This window comes from Panthera leo, chromosome A3, assembly GCF_018350215.1.
Source record: "Panthera leo isolate Ple1 chromosome A3, P.leo_Ple1_pat1.1, whole genome shotgun sequence".
NCBI lineage: Eukaryota > Metazoa > Chordata > Mammalia > Carnivora > Felidae > Panthera > Panthera leo.
This window is the reverse complement of record NC_056681.1, coordinates 45542199-45563455: the sequence shown is the minus strand read 5'-3', so window position 1 is coordinate 45563455 and position 21257 is coordinate 45542199. Positions and strand designations below refer to the sequence as shown.

Below are 21257 nucleotides of genomic sequence, written 5' to 3'. Positions count from 1 at the left end.
CTTTTTAGTGGGGTCTTTGTCTGGTTTTGGAATCAAGGTAATGCTGGCTTAATAGAAAGAGTTTGGAAGTTTTCCTTCCATTTCTATTTTTTGGAACAGTTTCAAGAGAATAGGTGTCAACTCATTCTTAAATGTTTGGTAGAATTCCCCTGGAAAGCCCTGGACTCTTGTTTTTTGGGACATTTTTGATTACTAATTGGATTTCTTTACTGGTTATGGGTCTGTACAAATTTTCTATTTCTTCCTGTTTCAGTTTGGTAGTTTATATGTTTCTAAGAATTTGTCTGTTTCTTTCAGATTACCCATTTTATTGGCATATAATTGCTCATAACATTCTCTTATTATTGTTTTTATTTCTTCTGTGTTGGTTTTGATCTCTCCTCTTTCATTCTTGATTTTATTTATTTGGGTCCTTTCTTTTTTCTTTTTGATCAAACTGGCTAGTGGTTTATCAATTTGGTTAATTCTTTCAAAGAACCAGCTTCTGGTTTCATTGATCTCTTCTACTGTTTTGGGGTTTTTTGTTTTGTTTTGTTTTGTTCTGTTTTGATAGCATTAATTTCTGCTCTAATTTTTATTATTTCCCTTATTCTGCTGTTTTTGGGTTTTATTTGTTGTTCTTTTTCCAGCTCTTTAAGGTGTAAGGCTAGGTTGTATATCTGAGACCTTTCTTCCTTCTTTAGGAAGGCCTGGATTGCTATATACTTCCCTCTTATGACCGCCTTTGGTACATCCCAGACATTTTGAGCTGTGGTGTTATCATTTTCATTAGCTTCAATGTACTTTTTAATTTCCTCTTTAACTTCTTGGTTAGCCCATTCATTATTTAGTAGGATGTTCTTTAGTCTCCAAGTATTTGCTATCTTTCCAAATTTTTTCTTGTGATTGATTTCGAGTTTCATAGCATTGTGGTCTGAAAATATGCACAGTATGATCTGGATCTTTTTGTACTTGTTGGGGGCTGATTTCTGTCCCAGAATGTGATCTATTCTGGAGAATGTTCCATGTGCACTGGAGAAGAATGTATATTCTGCTGCTTTAGATGAAATGTTCTGAATATGTCTGTTAAGTCCATCTGGTCCAGTGTGTCATTCAAAGCCATTGTTTCCTTGTTGATTTTTTGTTTAGATGATCTGTCCATTGTTGTAAGTGGGGTGTTGAAGTTCCCTACTATTATGGTATTATTATCGAAGAGTTTCTTTATGTTTGTGATTAATTGATTATATATTTGGGTACTTCCACATTTGGAGTATGAATGTTTACAATTATTAGGTCTTCTTGGTGGATAGACCTCTTAATTATGATATAATGCCCTTCTTCACCTCTTGTTACAGTCTTTATTTTGAAGTCTATATTGTCTGATATAAGTATGGCTACTCTGGCTTTCTTTTGTCAACCATTAGCATGATAGATGGTTCTCCATCCCCTTACTTTCAATCTGAAGGTGCCTTTAGGCTTAATGTGGGTCTCTTGTAGAAAGCATATAGATGGATCTTGTTTTCTTATCCATTATGTTACCCTATGTATTTTGATCGGAGCATTTAGTCCATTGATATTTAGAGTGAGTACTGAAAGATATGAGTTTATTGCCATTATGTTTTTTGTAGAGTTGCAGTTTCTGGTGGTGTTCTCTGGTCCTTTCTAGTCTTTGTTGTTTGGGGTCTTTTTTTTTTTTTCATCTTTTCTGCCCTCAGAGAGTCTCCCTTAAAATTTCTTGTAGGGCTGGTTTAACGGTCACAAACTCCTTTAATTTTTGTTTGTCTGAGATACTTTTTTTAAAAATCTCTCCTATTTTGAATGACAGCCTTGCTGGATAAAGAATTCTTGGCTGCATGTTTCTCCTATTCAGCACATTAAATATATCCTGCCACTCCTTTCTGGCTTGCCAAGTTTCAGTGGATAGGTCTGCTGCAAACCTGATCTGTCTTCCCTTGTAGGTTCAGGACTCTTTTTTACCTTGCTGCTTTCATAATTCTTTCCTTGTCTGAGTATTTTGTGAATTTGTCTATGATATGCCTTGCTGATGGTCAGTTTTTGTTGAATCTTGTGGGGGTCCTCTGTGCTTCCTGGATTTTGATGTCTGTGTCTTTCCTCAGGTGAGGAAAGTTTTCCACTATGATTTGCTCACATAACACTTCTACCCCTTTTTCTCTGTCTTCATCTTCTGGGACCCCTATGATTCTGATATTCTTTTTTAATGAGTCACTGATTTCTCTAATTCTTAAATCGTGTTCTTTTGCCTTAGTCTCCCTCTTTTTTTCTGCTTCATTATTCTCCATAAGTTTGTCCTTTATATCGCTGATTTGCTGTTCTGCCTCATCCACCGCTGCCGCTGTGGCATCTATTTGAGATTGCAGCTCAGTTATAGCATTTTTTATTTCATCCTGACTAGTTTTTACTTCTTTAACTCCACAGAGAGGGGTTCTAATCTATTTTTGACCCCAGCTAGTATTCTTATTATCGTGATTCTAAATTCTGGTTCAGACATCTTGCTTGTGTGGGTGTTGATTAAGTCCCTGGCTGTCATTTCTTCCTGCTCTTTCTTTTGGGGTGAGTTCCTTCATTTCACCATTTTGAAGGGAGAAAAGGAATTGATGAGGTAAAAAAAATTAAAACTAAAAAATTAAAAACCACACACAAACACAAAAGTGAAATAAATGAGGGTTGATTCTAGGTGTGTTTTTGTCTGGTTATTTAAAGGAGCTTGATAGATTAGGGAAAAAAAGGAAAGAAAAAGAAAACATTTGAAAATTTGAGTAAATGAATACAATCAAATATAATAAAATGAAATGATGGAAGTAAATAGAATTTGAACAATTTACAAAAAAGTAAAAAATATAGTAGAAAAAATAAAGAAAAATATTTTTAATAAAAATTGAAAATAAAAATAGATTTTTTTCTCTTTCTGTATTCAAGAAAAATAAAAGAAATGAAAAAGAAGAGAACAAAGAAAATTGAGTAGATGGATCAGCAGACTGAAATACAATTGAAATTACATCTGTTTCCCCTAGAAGTCAACTATGAAGCACTTTATAGTCCAAAAACTAAGCAGGCAGAGAGATCTGTGGTGTTCCTGAAGAGTGAGTTTGGCCCAGTAAGGTGAGGCTTACTGTAACAGCTCCGTTCTCCACTAGATGGCGCTGATTAGCTTACTGGGGTGGATTATGGCGCTTGTAGGTGTGTATCCGCATGCTCTGGAGGGGTGAAAATGGTGTCACCCAGCTACCCAGTCTCTAGTATCGGAACTCTGCTCTCCTCGACCAGCAATTGCGCACCCGTCCTTTGTCTCCAGCTTCCATCCACTCCCTGTTTTTACACTGTCTGTGTCCAATCTGTCAAGTTGCCAGGCAGCTCCTGCATCTTGAGTTTTATCTCAAATGTGGCTGTGTTTCCTGACTCCTCACTTCTGAGGGACTGTGGCTTTAACCCGTTCTGACCCTCTGTGGGAGGGTCTCACCGAGCAATGGCCAGGTGCTGGCTGCACCCAGGAACGTTCATGAGACCATGCTGCTGTCAATGCCTAGATGCTGTGGCTGGGTGCCAGCCAGCCCCAGAAAATGTTCATACAATCGTGTAGCAGCAGCATTTCAGGGATATAGGAAAATCACAACACACATCTGGCACCAGGCTTCACCCTTAATGACCTTGTCCCAGCACCAGAGAATGTGGTTGTTCTCTGGGGTCTGCTGGGACCAGGTGGCCACACATCCTCTACCACATGTCTTTCCATCAATGGGACTGCTTCTCCCTGTGTGGCCCAAGAACTTCCTGGACCCCACTCTGCTCCTGGGGATTCACCCTTCTCACCAGAGCACCACCAGATATTGAGCTACAGATTTTCAGACTCTGAACTTCCCCTGTTGATAGAGTCTTAATGGAATTTAAACCCTCTCCTTTATCCTTTCTTCCTTTGTAGTTCAGTCCCTATGACTGTTTCCCCTTTTCCACTTTCTCTCCAGGTGCTTTGGGGGGGTGCTTTTCCCATACTCTACCCCCCCATCTCTGTCCTCTCTTCACAAGCAAAAACAGCTCCCTGCCCACCGCAGCTTCTCTCTGTCCCAGTTCACCTCTCCATGCTGCATACCTGCTGAGTTCCGTGGTTCAGGTCATGCAGATTGTTGTGTTAATCCTCAGATTAACTAGTTTTCTAGGTGTGCAGTTTTCTAGGTGTGCTGGATGGTTTAGTGTTGATCTGGCTGTATTTCATGGATGCGATAGGCAAAAAACAAAAAACAAAAACAAAACTCATGCTGTTCTGTCATCTTGGCTCCTCCCTGTCTAATCGTGACATTTTAAAATTGGACAAGTGTTTGATATCTAACCACCCCACCACCACCATAAATTGATTCAAGAGACTTTTGAAGGCACAGCTAAGTCTCCAGCTTGGAGAGGATGTCCTACTACAATGGGATTCCTGTCTCTAGGGTACAGTCTATGTCTTGAATCAAAGACTATTACATGGCACTGTTTCCCCTATACACAGCCAAGGGATGAACATAGGCATGTGTTCCAGTGAGCAGCTTGGGGATTTTGTGCTTTTAAACCTGAAACTTTAGACTGTCATGATCTAGAACTGCACCACCCAACATGGTAGCCACTATTCAAATGTAACTCTTTAAATTCAAATTAAACAAATAAAAGTTAAAATTCATTTTCACAATCCTTTTGGCCAGATTTCAACTCCTCAATAGCCACATGTGGTTAACAGCCACCACATTGGGTGGTGCAGGTATAGAACATTTCCATAATTGCAGAAATTTCTATTGGATAGCACTGGTTGGAGATCCTGTTTCCCATATTGGCAGCACTTCTTCTAGGAGAAACAGTAAGAGTTCCACTAAATTTAAGCTGCAGTTACTGCCATGTCACTTTGAATTCTATGTGCCAAGAGCCCAACAGGCAAGAAAAGAGGTCACTGTCCTGGAAGGTAGACTATTCATGTTCCACAGAGAGACAGGGATGCTGTTATACAATTGAGGGCAGGGCATAGTATGACAGCCAGGTGATCTACAGGGCCATCCCTTGGTTACCTACACCCATCCTAATTTTGATGGTAAATGAGAAAATGCATCCATACCCAAGAAAAACCAAGACCAGGGCTCAGAGCCCTCAGGGAGAGAGTCTGGGTCACTACACCAGAGAAGCAATCTTAGGCCAGCAGAAGTGTTGGAGGTAACAAGAGGTGAGGGTATAAAATAGAGGAGAGAGAAGCTGAGAATCAGCTACAGCCTCAAGACCAGTTGGAGTGGTATTACAGCTGATATCACTACCCTTCCTTTTCTATGTTTTCCCAGGAAAAGTGCCCAACCAGAATCCCAGACAAGCTTGTTCCTAGATGGGGTGAATGTCTATTCATTTAGCAAATGGATTTGAGCAGCACAAAGTGGTGCACCATCAGATTCCCTTTATTTATTTTTAAAAAAATTTTTAAATTTACGTTTATTTTTGAGAGTGAAAAAGACTGAGTGAGAGCAGGGGAGGGGAAGAGAGGAAGACACAGAATCTGAAGCAGGCTCAAGGCTCTGAGCTGTCAACACAGAGCTGAACACAGGGCTCGAACTCATGGACCACGAGATAATGACCTGAGCTGAAGTTGGACACCCAAGTGACTGAGCCACCCAGGCACTCCATCAGATTCCCTTTATTTTTTTTTTAAATTTTTTTTCAACGTTTTTTATTTATTTTTGGGACAGAGAGAGACAGAGCATGAACGGGGGAGGGGCAGAGAGAGAGGGACACACAGAATCGGAAACAGGCTCCAGGCTCCGAGCCATCAGCCCAGAGCCTGACGCGGGGCTCGAACTCACGGACCGCGAGATCGTGACCTGGCCGAAGTCGGACGCCTAACCGACTGCGCCACCCAGGCGCCCCAGTCATCAGATTCCCTTTAAAACCTAGGCCTCTTTCCCTGCTGCTAGAGGTATTGATTGCCAATGGCTAACAGCTAAATGTCTCTCCAGTAGTTGCCTTGGCTAAAGGAAGCCACTTTGCCTGAGGTTACAAACACTCCCTGAAGGCAGCCCTTCTCCAATGACTTGTCAGTAAAGAGGTACAAAGGTCTAGCCCTTTTGAAGACTTAGATCTTTAACCCTGGAACCCTTTTATTTATTTATTTATTTATTTATTTATTTATTTATTTTCAATATGTTCTTTCTTAAAAAAAAATGAGCATAGTTGACACACATCTTACATTAGTTTCAGGTATACAACATAGTGATTCAACAAGTTGATACATTATGCTAAGTTCACCACAAATAGCTACCATATGTCCCTGTATATCACTATTACAATACCATTGATTATATTCTTTATGTTGTGTCTTTTCTTCCAGTGACTTATTCATTCCATAACTGGAAACCTGTATCTCCTACTCCCCTTCACCTGTTTTGCCTTTATCCATGTTGTCTCAAATGGCACAATCTCATTCTTTTTATGGCTGTGTAATATTCCTGTGTGTGTGTACATTGCATCTTCTTTATCCATTCATCTATTGACGGGCACTTAGGTTGCTTCCATATTTTGGCTGTTGTAAATAATGCTGCAATAAACATAGGGGTACATATGTCTTTTCAAAATTAGTGTTTTTGTTTTCTTTGGGTAAATACCTAATAATGGAATTATTGGCCCATGTGGTAATTCTATCTTTAACTTTTTGAGGAACATCAATACTGCTTTCCACAGTGTTTGCACCAATCTACATCCCTACCAACAGTAGAATGTACAATTTCTCTTCATCCTCACCGGCACTTGTTATTTCTTGTCTTTTTGATTTTAGCCATTCTAACAGGTATAAGATGACATCTCATTGTAATTTTGATTTGCATTTCCCTGATGATTTGTGATGTTGAGCATCTTTCCATGTGTTTGCCAGGCCATCTGGATGTGTCTTCTTTGGAAAAAAACATCTATTCAGGTCCTCTGCCCCCCTTTTTTTATTATTTATTTATTTTGAGAGAGAGAGAGAGATTGAGAGCAGGGGAGGGATAGAGAGAGGGAGAAAGAGAGAATCCCAAGCAGGCTCCACACTGTCAGCACAGAGCCTGACACAGGGCTCAATTTCACAAATCACGAGATCATGACCTGAGCCAAAATTAAGAGCCAGACACTAAACCAACTGAGCCACCCACGTGCTTGCCCCTCTGCCCATTTTTTTTCATTGGATTGTTTGTTTTGAAGTTCCTTTCTTTGTTTTTTCCAGAGTCAGTTTTTCCTTTGTTTTGGCTTTTCTCATGCATACAGCTGATTTCTGTCTGCTTGCTGTTGAGACAGCTGGTCAATATTCTGACCAGACTCTCTCTTGGGTGGAAAGTGCACCTGAGCGCTATGAATGATAATGGACAGATTTTGCTCTAGGATACTGTGAGGGACATTTTCCATTTGCCCTTCCTTCTACCCTGTCCCAATCCCCTCCTGATTTCTGCCTCTCAATTGTGTTTGGTCAACAAGGCACGCTGGTAAGAGATGAGAGGGAAGGAACAGAGTGTAGTCTGGGTACTTTCCTGTTTTCCTCCTTGTGTATTGTTTCAGGTTGTCTGCACTCATCAACAGAAGATCTCAGATCTTTTCAAAATGACCCAACATCCACCTTTGGCTGACTGCTCCCTGCTCTTGTCTCTTCAAGCCAGGGGTTATGACAGCCCTGCTGCTTCTGGCCTTGGGACCAGCACCATCCTTTGTCTTCGCACCACCCCACATTCATTTTCTTTATTAGGAGTTCTCTTAACTTGATGTCCCTGGGAGGCAAAGCCTGAGGCAACAGGCTATTTTTATTAGAGAGCTCAATCCTAGAACAGCGAAATAAGGAAATTGGGCTAAAGAGGGGAAGCCAATACTAGGAGATATGATGGTGCCGGCTGGTACTGAGTGCAGCTGGTTGCTCAGTTTCACAGGACTGTGTTCTTAGATGGGATACAAGTAGGTCAGGATGACCAGGGAAGACAAAGGCAAGAATTTAGCCACCAGCTCCCAGCTTCCATTTGTCAAAGAGCAACTCGGCTAGATGTTAATGTCTCTGCACTTTCAGGAGGCATGTGGTGGGCTCCAAACATGATCTCATGGTGTTCCAACTCAGTATGCTAATTAAACACTAGGGTAGGAAGTAAAAGGTGTGCTATGCAGGTATGAGGGTAAGTGCTGGCAGATTGTACCAGTGTGGTGGTACTAAATGTTTGACAACTGCCTCTCCCAGTTCCGTGGTGTAAATACTCACCATGGTTGACTTCAATGTAGATGTGGAGAAGGGTGCCCTATAAGGTGTGTTTGTCACACAGATACAATAGAATCATATACAGATATAATAGAATACACTCTAGAATATATAGACTAGTAAAATAGGTAGAAAGTAATGAGTTTGGAATATTTATTACCTTTGTTTATATTATAATTTATTTAGTCACAAGTTTATATAATTTAATTTGTTAAATTATGGCTATTTTAACTCTCCCAAGCTAGTAAGGATTGGCTCCACACATTATTGAACTGCACCCACAATAAGGAGGTTGGAGCCAGTCAAGTGGCCACTGCAAGAGTGGACAAACCAAAAAACATGTAGGGCCCAAAGGACCTGAAGCAGATGCATGAGAGGAGTCTGGTAAGCTTCCTTACAGGTAAACCCACCGTGCGCTATTCTAATTGGGATGTCGGGACCTGATGATACAGTCGAGTAGGTTTGGGCCAACTGGCAAGCTACACACTCTGCAGAGGCCAGAATTAGGGAGGCTTTACTCAAGAGGTACTGACATCCACTCATGAGAGCACACCCTTCCCTGTACATGCAGATTTTTCAGAGAAGAGTCCCCATGTTTTGAGAGGGATTCTGCTCTTGTGAGATAGGGACTCTCAGGAACAGTTATGTAAATATTCCTTCACTTCCACTTTGTCCCCACCTCCACCAAACCTTCCAGTTCCAAGACCGAAACCCCTGGAATACCAATAACCATTCTGGCCCCTACTTCCCAACAAGGATCTCTTAGGGTGAGTGGGAAACTGCTTCTATCACTCTGTTTTGTCAGTCCACACACTTCCTGTGTTTGCCAGTTCCAGGAAAACTGTTGGAATCTCTCTACCTACCACCCATCAGTAACTTTCTAGGTCTCTTTAATTTTATGGGTAAATTTATCTAATTTTTTTGCACTATTAAACTTTTACCTCATTTGGAAGTTAGGAAGCATACAAGACAAACTACCTATATGTGATACCATTTGTTTTTAACTGAGAAAGGCTTACATGTGATTAAGTAAAGCACATGAGTTAATGTTCATGAATGTGACTACTTATTTATATCATTACTTATGAGGGAGAGAAAAGCAAGCAGACAAATTAGTAAACACCTTTGAACTCGCAAATGATTACCTGTTTCTCAGCAGACAGCACTATAAAAAACTTGACTCAATGAAAACATTTCAGTGCACTTGAAATCTCAAACATGGACTTGATTTCTGACCTATGGCAACTCATTAAACTTGATTGATGTGCATACTGCCCATCTGTTAAATACGCTAATGGTACTTCTGAACATGGCATGAACTTCAATTATGGAGATTGTTTCCAAAGATTTATTGGATAGTTGTTATATATAAAGCCCTGAATTAGGATTTAACAAATTAAAAAGAGGGATAAAAACAAAGAGAGAGAGAGAGAGAGAGAGAGACTGAATTCCTGTCTTTAATATAAAAGATGCCTATTTTGAATAAGGAGAAGTTATGTTAATTGACTGCTAGAGATTATGAAGAATAATAGAAAAATGGCATATCTGTCAAACCTTAAAGTGACATCACTAAAAGTTTGCCTCATGTTTTCATCCTATCTTAAATTCTAACCTCATCATTGTATTAGAGGGACTTAAAATTTTTTTTCTTATTCAAATGTAATTAACATACAGTGTTATATTAGCTTCAGGTGTACAATGTATAGTAATTCAACACCTTCTACACACTACTCAGCACTCATCGTGAGTGTACTCTTAATCCCTTCACCTATTAATTATCCAACTGAATTATTTCTTTTCTTTCATCTTTTCTTAGGAAATACAGCACTGTAGCCATTCATATAGAGTGCTAATTCACCCACAGACTCACTTTTTCTTTAAAGCAGCTTTTGTCTATTTTATAAGGTGCTTTCTTAGCAATGGGAGCTTGCAAGACTAAGGTTAGCAGGTACAGCCTGACTCCTGTGACCAGGGGTCTCTGGGAGAAACCAATCCAATCATTACATTGTTTGTAAAGATGTTTCTCTTCCTGGGGACTGAGATAATATCTGCAAATTATCACATCTTCAAAATAAAGGTCCATGTGCCTAGAGGGAGGCTGTGTCACATCCAAATGCTGTGCCACTGTGGCTCAGAACTATGGTGACCTGCCAGGTGCCCAGAGGCAGCTGAGGTCAGACCCCATACAGGCGCCTGTCCATTTGTTCTGACTCCTGGTGCATATACATTGAAGATCATTATAGAGCTTTTTAAAATCCACCAAACGAAAATATATCACTGCCCCCTTGTTTTTCTGCTCTTGTGTTAGAGTAAATTGAGAAAATGAGTCTGGGGATTCTAAAGTGCAATAAATTAGCTGGATGTTAGAAATGTACACAAAGGTAGGAGTGACTGTTTCAGCACAAACCAGAATGAACAAGCTATCCATTTTAAGAGGAAAATTATAGGCTCACATCTATGAATATATTCGAGTTTAGGTTCTCTTACCAGTTCCTGGATGGTTTTCAGGGCATTCATATCCATGTATTCTGTCAGGCTAAAACAAACATTTTTAAAAATTAAAATGCTCCCTTTTTTCCCCTCCCATCATTTTCAAACCTTAATAAACCATCAGTCTCTGCTTTGTGGAAAGGAAACCCAAGCAGAGAAATGGAATGTATCTCCTAAAATTTTTTCAAACATCGTTCCAGTGTCTCCTGGAAATGGGGTTATCAAGAGCCTTGTCTGGATTTCTGAGTTCAGTCCACTGTCTACTTTTCAAATTAATGAAATATGATCTCTTTCCTTGCAATGAGTTTGACATTTCCTTGCCCGTTACGTTGCTCAAGGTCTGAAGAATAGTAAGAAGTAGAACTAGAGAGTCTGATGCCAGAAATCCTGTCCTTAACCATGCTAAAAGGCTGGGTGGAGAAAGCGATCAGGCTTGATGATAGATTCTCTCTGGGAGGAAGTAGAAGATACAGATCATTGGAATTGGCATGCTGTCAAAGCTGGATAGGAATCTGAGATAAGTGCCTATTTGGTATTATCTTAAGTTAGGACTAAAAAATAAGTGACACAAAAGCTGAAAAGGAAGATTGGAGCCAAGCATGGACCCTTCAATGCCAACCATATCCATTAGCAATTGGATCAGCAGCTCTAAAAGAGATCTAAATCCTGTGGCTTGTGAATATATTAGGTGATAATTCTCTCATGGATAAGAAGTCAGGAGGTCAGCTCTCTAGCACTGATATAACAGTTTCAGGGACCCAGGCTTTATCTGTCTTTCTGCTTCTCCACCCTCAAAGCTATATGTTGGCAGTAGGAGCTCCCGCCATCTTGTTTATGTTGTAGGTCTGATTCTGAGAAGAGAAAGGGTGATAGGTCACACCCCTCCAGGTGAGTTATCACCCCTAAAAGAGTTTTCTTATGAAGGTCCCAGGGACTCCACATATAGCTCATAGACCTGTCTGCAAGGGAGGCTGGAAAACGCCATCTTTTCACAGGGTATTGCTTCCTGGATAAACTCAGTGTTGTAAGACATGAATGAAGAATGGTTTTTGGGTAGGCATATTGGGTGCCAGTCTTGACCTCACCAGCCTAAGGAGTACGGACCATTTTCTCTGGCCATGGGAAGTTGGTAGAGCATTCTGAGGAGAGAGAGAAGGGGATTGGGTCAAAAAGATGAAATGGCAGAGTGTGTAGGGAGCAAGTGGAAAGGGGTGAATGGGGGGCAATGCTGTGTGAATGGACATGGAAAGGAAAGTGGACAAATACACTCCAACCATTCACAGCCACCTGGGAAACTGAGGCAGCTGGATGGTACTGCTTTAAGAAATGTCTTCCCTGTAGCAGTTGATGTTAAAACGCCTGACAGTTAACTGAATGTCTTCAGATAGAATATGAAGAACGTCAGCTATCATGTGATTAGCAGTTTTATCTTTCTATTAAAACAAATAAATTCCTCCCATAAAGCTACCCTAAAACACATTCTCTTCTGTCCTTTACACTCATTTTGACCCCAATAAAATCTTTTATAATTGAATAATATTGAAACCCTCTTCAATTTAAACTCTACAACTGAACTCAGAAATTTTGTCATCCTTAGCACATCAACACCAACTCAAATGGAATTTGTAGTCACAATTGAACAGGTATTTGGGTTAGTGAGATGTTCACGAGCTTTATGACTCAAAAAACAAAGCCCAAATGAACAAAATAAACACAGCAGTTATAAATAAAGAGTATGGGCTAATGTGCACATTTACAACAAATCATGGAATCTGTGTGTATCTGATGTGACTTTTGAATACAATTATTATAATGCTTACAGATTTCTTTCAAGATTTACTATCTGGATTTGGAATTTTGGGATTTCTGAGATGTCTCAGTGGTTTATGGAGACAAAAGGATGAAATATTTGAAACTGGAGTTGTTCTGTAAATGGCGATGGCTTCCTGCCTTGGCTCTCCACACTACGGATATTTGAAATTCAAGGATTTGTGTTTGAATTACAATAATTTTCTTTTGTAAAGGGACACATAAGTGGTATGATGTTGTTCATAGTCATAAACACCGAAAGTCAAAGACTGGCACTATTGCAAAGGATAGTTAGAAATGGTGTTCAGATCACAAAACTCTCTGAGTACTTTCAGGGACTGAGCTACATGGAAAAAGGTATCTCCATGTTGGCACTTTAGATGTCAGCAAAAAATAAATCAACCCTGGGCATCTGGGTGGCTCAGTTGGCTGAGCGTCCAACTCCTGATTTTGGTTCAGGTCATAATCTCACAGTTCATGAATTTGAACCCCATGTTGGGCTCTGTGCTGACAACATGGAGCCTGCTTTAGATTCTCTCTCTCCCTCTCTCTCTGCCCCTCCCCCTCTCTCTCAAAATAAATAAACTTAAAAAAAAATAAATCAACCCATACAACACCTCATGTCTGCCACTGACTTATCCCCTCACCTCAGTAAGACTTATATACTTTCAACCCATAAAGGCATCTTATCTTTTGTGTTTTAAAACTCAGGTCTCTTGTGAAAGGACATGATTTCACTTCCAAATACACATGTAGAAGTAGAAAAGAATTTTGTTCATTACTTTACTCAATCACATCCATCCTGTGAGGAAGAGTCTTGGTTTGAGATGGGAACTTTGGTCTCTTTTTTATTTGCTAATTATCAATATTAAATGATTCTATTTGACAATGAATTTCTGGCACAAAGTCTATTTTCATTCAGTGAAAAACTGAGATTTACAAGTTCCAAAATCTCTGCAGATCAGTTAATGATGTGGTAAACAGGGTTTCACAGCTAGACAGATGGAGGCAGCTCTTCAGCACCAACAGCTGCAGAGGCGAGGGCTGGGATTGCAGGGCTCGCTCCAAGGGATTTTATTGCAAATTCTAGCAGTAAACACAGCAGATACTTATCCATTCTCAAGAGCGATGGTTATTCTTTCTAACAGATATAATCCAAGTTGCTGACAAAAACACTCACATTATTAAAAAAAAAAAAAAAACCTAGCAGAGGTCAGGTGAATTTTTGGTGGCTGAAGGTCGAGTTCTTCTCTGGCTTGGCTCTGCCCCTCACCCATCACGTTCACGCCAAATTCTATCTGTAGAATATCTTTTTCAAGGAATAGGAGGCCAAGTGGTGCCATCTTTTGGCTTTCTGTAACATACCAACTCCTCCACAAAGCCATCACAAATTAACATAGCACCCAAGTGATATTGATGTGCTTGCCATATTAAGGTAGCTCTAATGTAAGTCCCCTGAGGGCCACCTGGGTGGCATCAGTCTTCTGTTCAGGACATAATCGCACAGTTCATGATTTTGAGCCCCACATTGGGCTCTCTGCTGTCAGTGCAGAGCCTGCTTCAGATCCTCTGTCCCCATCTCTCTGCCACTTCCCTGCTCATGTTCTCTCTCTCTCAAAAACAAGCATTAAAAAAAAATAAGTCCCCTGATCCCCCTTCCAACCAGAGGGATGCCCCTAAGCCCAGCTTACGTAGAGGATTTAATTTATCCTAAGCTGGCAGAAGAGGCTTATCTCTACATCACTACAAAGCTGATGAATGAGCATACCTGAGGACCAGTCACTAGCCAGACATCTGGGCAGCAATGAGTCTGCTGGTCTTTGGAAACCCAAAGACAGCCAACCAACCTCTAAAAGTTTTATGATGGCAAGGATGAGAGCCATTGTCTGGAGTATAAGTGAGAACCCTTCCCAGCCCTGCCATGACACCTAAAGCAAACATTTGCTTCCTGCCAGGAGTGGATAGGAAGAGGGCAATGGCTCAATCAAGTCCCACAGGCTTCCTTCCTCAGCATCAAGAGGGAGGGCCAAGAGTGGTTAATGTGGGGACATGGTATGGATTCTTGCCTTCAGTCAGTAGTAGCAGGGGAAACCTACATCTTACTTGCAATGTGCTCTTTGGAGAACAATTGCAGTAAAAAACCCAGGAAGAGGCTAAAACAAATACAGTGGTATTTGTTGATTTGGTAACTCCTAACTGGACACTGATTTGACCCACACATCATGCTAGGCACAGGGGATACAGCTCTGAGTAGAAACAGATCCTGACCCCACGGGGCTTCTAGTTGGCAAGAAAAGAGAGTCACTGAACAGTGTGGCCAACTGAGATCAGCCATGTTGGGTGGGAGCTCTTAGTGGACATTGTGTGCCACATCCTCTCGGCCTACCTTGTGCTCACTTGCAGCCGGCACCAGTTTCTATGCACACTAACAGCTTCCTAGCTCCAGTACCTGCTTGCCTCTCCCTTCTTAACCTGAAGGCTGCAAGACACTGCCTGTAGTGCAATGTTCAACCAGTTGCTGGGTAGTTTTCCTGGCTTCCTTCCTATTCAGAGGGGCAATTCTGAGGCATGCCACACACAGTCTCCTAGAGGCCCCCAACAGGAGTGAGCCCCAATTACCCATAGCAGTAATTCACCCATTGACAATTCCTGTATTGATGTCCCCACCTCAGTTCTGCACTTCTTCCAGCACATCCTGGACTACCTCCCAGTTAGCTGCCTGGCTCAAATCCTTGTCTCAGGCTCTGCCTTTAGGGGTTGATCTGTCTCAGGCTAAGGATCTGAAATAGCACAGGGCACATAGCACTTTTGAACAACTTAGAAGATAGCACTGACATGCTGGTTGGGCAGCCAGTGCCAGGGGTGCCCACACAGTCAGCAGAGAGTTGCCCAGCTTGGATGATGCCCCACCCACTCCCTTGAAAAAGCAACTCTGGGGGCACCTGGGTGGCTCAGTCGGTTGGGCGGCCGACTTCGGCTCAGGTCACGATCTCGCGGTCCGTGAGTTCGAGCCCCGCGTCGGGCTCTGTGCTGACAGCTCAGAGCCTGGAGCCTGTTTCGGATTCTGTGTCTCCCTCTCTCTCTGACCCTCCCCCACTCACGTTCTGTCTCTCTCTCAAAAATGAATAAACATTAAAACATTAAAAAAAAAAGAAAAGAAAAAGCAACTCTGTGCAGGTGACAGTCTGATGAGTTTTACACAGAAGTCCCTCTGTGAAGACTTACAAAGGACCTGGGGAGTTTGTACGTCTAAAGTACTTCAGATGTTTTATCTTTTTCCTGCTGTCCATGGGATGGGTACCTTTCAAGTCATGCCTGTGGGGTCCCCTGACACTCACCCCAATGTCCAGGCCTTGGAAAACACATCCGCTCACTTCATCAAGACATGAAGCACAGTGGCACAGTCTTTTAGGCAAACTCTGTAGGGCCAATAGTGTTTCAGAATTTAAACAGTTCAGACATTGGGAATGCAAAACCTTACATATATACCATATATGACATATCTATTATCCCTGGCAGAGTATGAGGCCATATCCCCTAACTCAACAGTTTAAAATTTCTGCATCTTCATGCTGAACACGTTTGCCCCAACTCTACAATAACTTTTGGTTCTCAGACCATACCAGATCTTAAATTGCAGGTGTAGGATTGTGGAGCCAGTCAACGTTCCACCCAACCAAATCCTGTCCCCTCAAGGTACACTACCTGCCCTTCCTCTGCCTTCTGAAGGACTAACGGGACTCCATCTATAAGTAAAGTACAGCACCTCATATGACTCCATCTTCTTGTTCTCATTGTTTTTCATGCCTTAGTCCTATCTTCCATTTCTACTGTAAACATCCTTGAAGGCAGAAATCGTGTTTGTGCAGTATGCTGAATTTGGCAGAACTCTCTCAGTTGTAGAAAAAATGGATTCATTTCAAATTTTTAAAATTGAAGTATAGCTGATACATGCTGTGACATTAGTTTCAAGTATATAACATAGTGATTGGACAAGTCTATACATTACTCTGTGCTCACAAGTGTAACCACCAACTGTCACCATACAATGCTATTATAATACCATTGATGATATTCCCTATGCCATGCTTTCATCCCTGTGATTTATTCATTCCATAACTGGAAGGTGTCCCTCCCACTCCCCTGCACTCATTTTGCCCATCTCCCAGCCCCCTCCCCTCTGGCAGCCTCTAGTTTGTTCTCTGTATCTATGAGGCTGTTTCTGCTTTTTTTTGCTTGTTTTATTTTTTTAGATTCCACATATACATGAAATCATATTTGACTTTTAAAAACTGAATTTCTGCTCTCATAATTGAAAAATGCAGGAATAGCCTCTGAATCAGGTCCAGCTGGATCAAGGGGCTCTATTACTCCATCAGGATTCTTATCTTACTTTCCTTTCTGTGTCTGTGGGCACTGCTCCTTCTCGGTTGGTATCATTTTGATCAGGCTTTCCCTATGTGATTGTTCCTAGACACTGGAGGTTTACAACAGCTAGTTAAGCAATCCCCAAGAAGAAATAGCTTCTCTGTTCCCAAGTTTTCACAAAAACTCCCATCAATCATTCCCATTGGTCAGTTTGGTCCTAAACCAATCTCAATAACCAAGGGTGGTAGTATTCTTCTTGACTAGATGTGGGTCCTTGTTTCCCCATGGAACAAGTGCTTTCAGACATTGTTGGTAGAATGCAAAATGGTACAACCCCCCAGAGAGGTGCAATTACATATACATTTCCCCTTTGACTCAGAAATCCCACCAATGCAATGGCAAGTGAACATAATACGTGTACACAAGGTTATCTATCTCAGAGCTACTCCCCATAACAAAAGATTAAAAATAATTAAATGTCCATGAACAGAGACTTATTTAATAAACTAAGGCACATCCATAAATGGAGCTGCTAAAAGAAATGAAGACTATTATGATGGTTAATTTTATACATCAACTTGATTGGGTCATAGGTGCCCTGATATTTGGTCAAACATTATAGCTGTGGCTGTGAGGGTGTCTCTGGATGAGATTAACATTTAAATTGGTAGACAGTGAAGCAGACTGCCCTCCTCAACGTGGGTGGGCCACATCCAATCAATTGAAGGCCAGAATAGGAGAAAAAGGCTGAGCCTCTCCTGACTTAGAGAGAATCCCTTTTGCCTCTTGGCCTTTGAGCTGGGACAATGCTTCTTTTCCCCTGCCTTTGAACTGGAATGTTTGACATTGAGACGGTGCAAGTAAATATCAGAGCTCTGTGTTTGCTGAGCCCCTAATACTGGTCACAGTTACTCTCAATACCACTTTCTGAAATCAATGAACATGTTAATTAATCTACATATGAATGTTGATACTGCTAGAGTTATTCAGCCTGGAAAACAAGAAGTTACTCAGATTGGCATCAATCTGTACAAGAGACTGAAAACAAGAGCAAAACAGTCATCCCACTCAGCCCTGCGAGATGGTGAAAATCTGAAAGGCAGAAAACTATGCAGGTTCAGAAACATCTAGCCAAGGTCTAGGAAAAAATCTGTGAATCTGAAGCAGGGACTTGTCACAGCCCTTCTTCATTTTTGAAGCACAGCAGACTCAGAATACACAATGTGCAAGGTTTGACACAATATCTTCCAATAAATTAGACTGTTTTAAACTCATCCCACTGTTAAGCTAGCTTGCACCCAACTGCTTACCTTCCTTCATAGATTTTCAAATCATGAGGCTGCAAGGGATTACTCTAATGTTCTGCAGTAATCCGTCATCCTATGCAATAAAGCATCTCATGATAAATCACTAAAAATATCTGCTGCTTCATTAAAAGCAAATCTGTGTTTGGTGACGCATGCACAAGATGACAGAGTGGTGGCTTATGATGGGCCTTCCATCCTGCTGGTCCATAGCGAAGTTGTAACAGGTGCAGCCAACGCACTAGTGACACACCAGACCCTTAAACACAGGGATCCAGACCCCACAGTCCCTCTAAAGTGGCTTTAGATGATTATGCCCCAAGGGGAAACAGGTCAGAGTTACTTCTGGTGTGGTTTGAGTCCATTTGTATTTTGTGATTATGCACAAGGTCCCTGAATATGGCAAATATTACCTATTTGTAGTGGACTTAAAATAGGTAAATGGGAACCTCGCTGATAAGACTAAACCCAGCCTCAGGGGCCAGAAATTCCTTGAGGGAGAACCCTCAGAGTCGAAGTCCTGATTAAGGAGGACAGGGGTTCATGTAACACTCACCAGAAGATTCTCAGTCTCAGGAAAGGTGTCATTCTTTGTCCTTGGATGGGACAGTCCCAAGGCATGTCCCTACTGAAACTGTGCCCCAGTTTCCCACAGTGGTAGCCTCTTCATTAAACATACACTGTATTGGCTTCCCCCTCTACTTTCCTTTCCTTTTCCACTTCTTAGCTTCCTGGGATGAGCTGCTTATACTGAAATATTTTTCTCAGGGTCTGATTCTCAGAGAACCAAATCAAGATAGTCCCAGAGGTCTACAAACCCTCTGAGCTCAGTAGCACATGAGAGTTCTCCTATCAGACTCTCCGACAAGAGAGAGTCTGGTGGAAACCATGTTAGTACTACAATGAGGTGAACCAGAACCATAGAGACAGAAACAGCAAGAATGGTAATATGGGGGCTGAATTCTGTTGAGCCAATTGCAGACAGAGAGACTGAGATTCCATTTGACTGCAGGTGTGCCAGTGAGCCCACCTGAGATCAGCAGAACTGTAGGCTTCTGGAGCAATAACAAAGGGTGGTTATTTGGACCACAAGAAGCAATGGTAACTGCTACATATACTCCTTTTTTTTTTAACTGAGATATAGTTGACAAAAATCGCATGTATTTAAAGCATACAGTGTGATAATCAGATATACAAAGAAAAAATGCCCCTATGTGTTACCAAACAAGAAAATTGTGGAAGGAGAGCACCACTGCTTCAAATGAGGTGGAGGGTGAGTGGTGGAGGCCAGTGTTGACCTGCAGTTTTTAAGTGGAGGTGATCTGATGGTGCCAGGTCAATGTGATGCGAGAGAACCAAAGGAAGGTCTGGCAGCAGAAGTAGCTACTAAAATACCAGAGACTCCAGAATGAAATACACCAGCCTGGTAGTACCATCTACCTCCAAACTGTAACTTCTTGGTTCTGAAAAATTCTCCATGAGGCATAAAATGGGAGAAAATATTTCCAAAACATGTATATGAAGAAGACTTGTATCTAGAATAGATTTCACGACTCAATATTAAGACAACTCAAGCTCTTTTTTTAAGGGCAAAAATTTGAACAAGCACTTCCCCAGAGAGGTTTAAAAATGGCAAAATAAATGCATGAAAAGATGTGAAACATCATTGGTCATTAAGAAAACACAAATGAAAAATCCTATGGAGACACCACTACAAATCCACAAGTACAGCTAACGTGAAAAACACTGACCACACTGAGTACTGGCAAGGATATGAAGAAACTGGATCTCTCCCACTCTGCTGATAAAACTGGCAAATAGTACAACCGCTTGGGAAAATGCTTTGGCCATTTCTTAAAAAGTTATATGCTTCCTATATGATCTAGGTTTTCCATTCCCAGAGAAATGGGAGCATGTGTCCATGCAAAGATACAAACGTGAACATTCACAGAAACTTAATCTAGGAGACGCAAACTGTACAAAACTGAAGTGTTCATCAACACGTGAATAGATAAACAAATTTTAGTATATCCATATAAGGGAATAATACTCAACAGAGAAAAGTAACAAACTACTGATACACAAAAAGTTGTATCTTAAAATTATGGTGAAAGAAGCTATACTACACATACTGTACATCCTGTTTCCATGTATATAAAATGGTAGGGGATGCAAAATTCACTTAAACTGACAGAAGGCAGACCAGTAGTTACCTGGTGACAAGATAGTTGAGGGAGAGAAGGATTATAAGGGCATCAGGGAACTTTTGAGAAGGATGTCTATGTTCATTATCATAATTGTGATGATTTCATGGGTATATACATTGTCAGACTCATCTGACAGTGTTTGTTAAAAATTTTTTTTTTTTTTCTCCTGGCGTGCCTGGATGGCTCACTCAGTTTGGCATCCAACTCTTGATCTCAGCACAGGTGTTGATCTTGGGGTCATGAAGTCTGAGCCCCATGTTGGGCTCTGCACTGGGCATGAAGATAGATAGATAAATAAATGTAAAAAAAATTTTTCCTCCTCAGGCTGATAAAAGGGTGTGGTACCTGGCATACTTGATATTTTTATTCTGGAAAATTCCAATCCTTACCTGGAATTCTTAGAGAGGTGTTCCACCAAGGCTTCCAAATTGTCTTTTGTAGCAAAGTGGAATGGAGTAACTTTGTCTTTTGAGGTGCATTCTGCTGTAGGCCTGGCAACTTTGGAACCTAGAATCAACCTCTGTCCCCAGCAGATGAGGAAAATGAAAGGCAATATTACTCATCCTGTTGCATCTACACGACTCCTGAAACAGAATGCTACGGGCACCAGTGACACAGTCACAACAAAGTTTATTGCAATGAGAGGTAAGGCAAACCTATCAATCGGGACCGACACTCTTGACCAGAGTGCGGTCTCCAACAGCCAGGACACAGAGTTTTTATAGCCGACCACATTGTCTTATTATCACCTAGGAATAGAATGAAGGAATAGTTCCCAGGTAGAAACAGTTCAAACAGGCCCTTGCCCCAATCCAATCAGGCACTAATCACATCCCTTGATTGATAGGATAAGGCTGTTATCTCTTAACCTAT

The 21257-nt window shown here is 41.2% G+C and overlaps 1 long non-coding RNA gene across 1 annotated transcript in view; it reads right to left on the bottom strand.

The window, feature by feature from the left end:
- LOC122214973 overlaps positions 1-20855 on the bottom strand; it is a 48468-nt gene extending 27613 nt beyond the window's left edge. The window contains exons 1-2 of the long non-coding RNA XR_006200173.1: positions 20774-20855; positions 10694-10742 (exon numbers count right to left, since the gene is read on the bottom strand). This is a non-coding gene — a long non-coding RNA (uncharacterized LOC122214973). The remainder of the gene's footprint in view (positions 1-10693; positions 10743-20773) is intronic.
- Between the last annotated feature and the right edge of the window lie 402 nt (positions 20856-21257).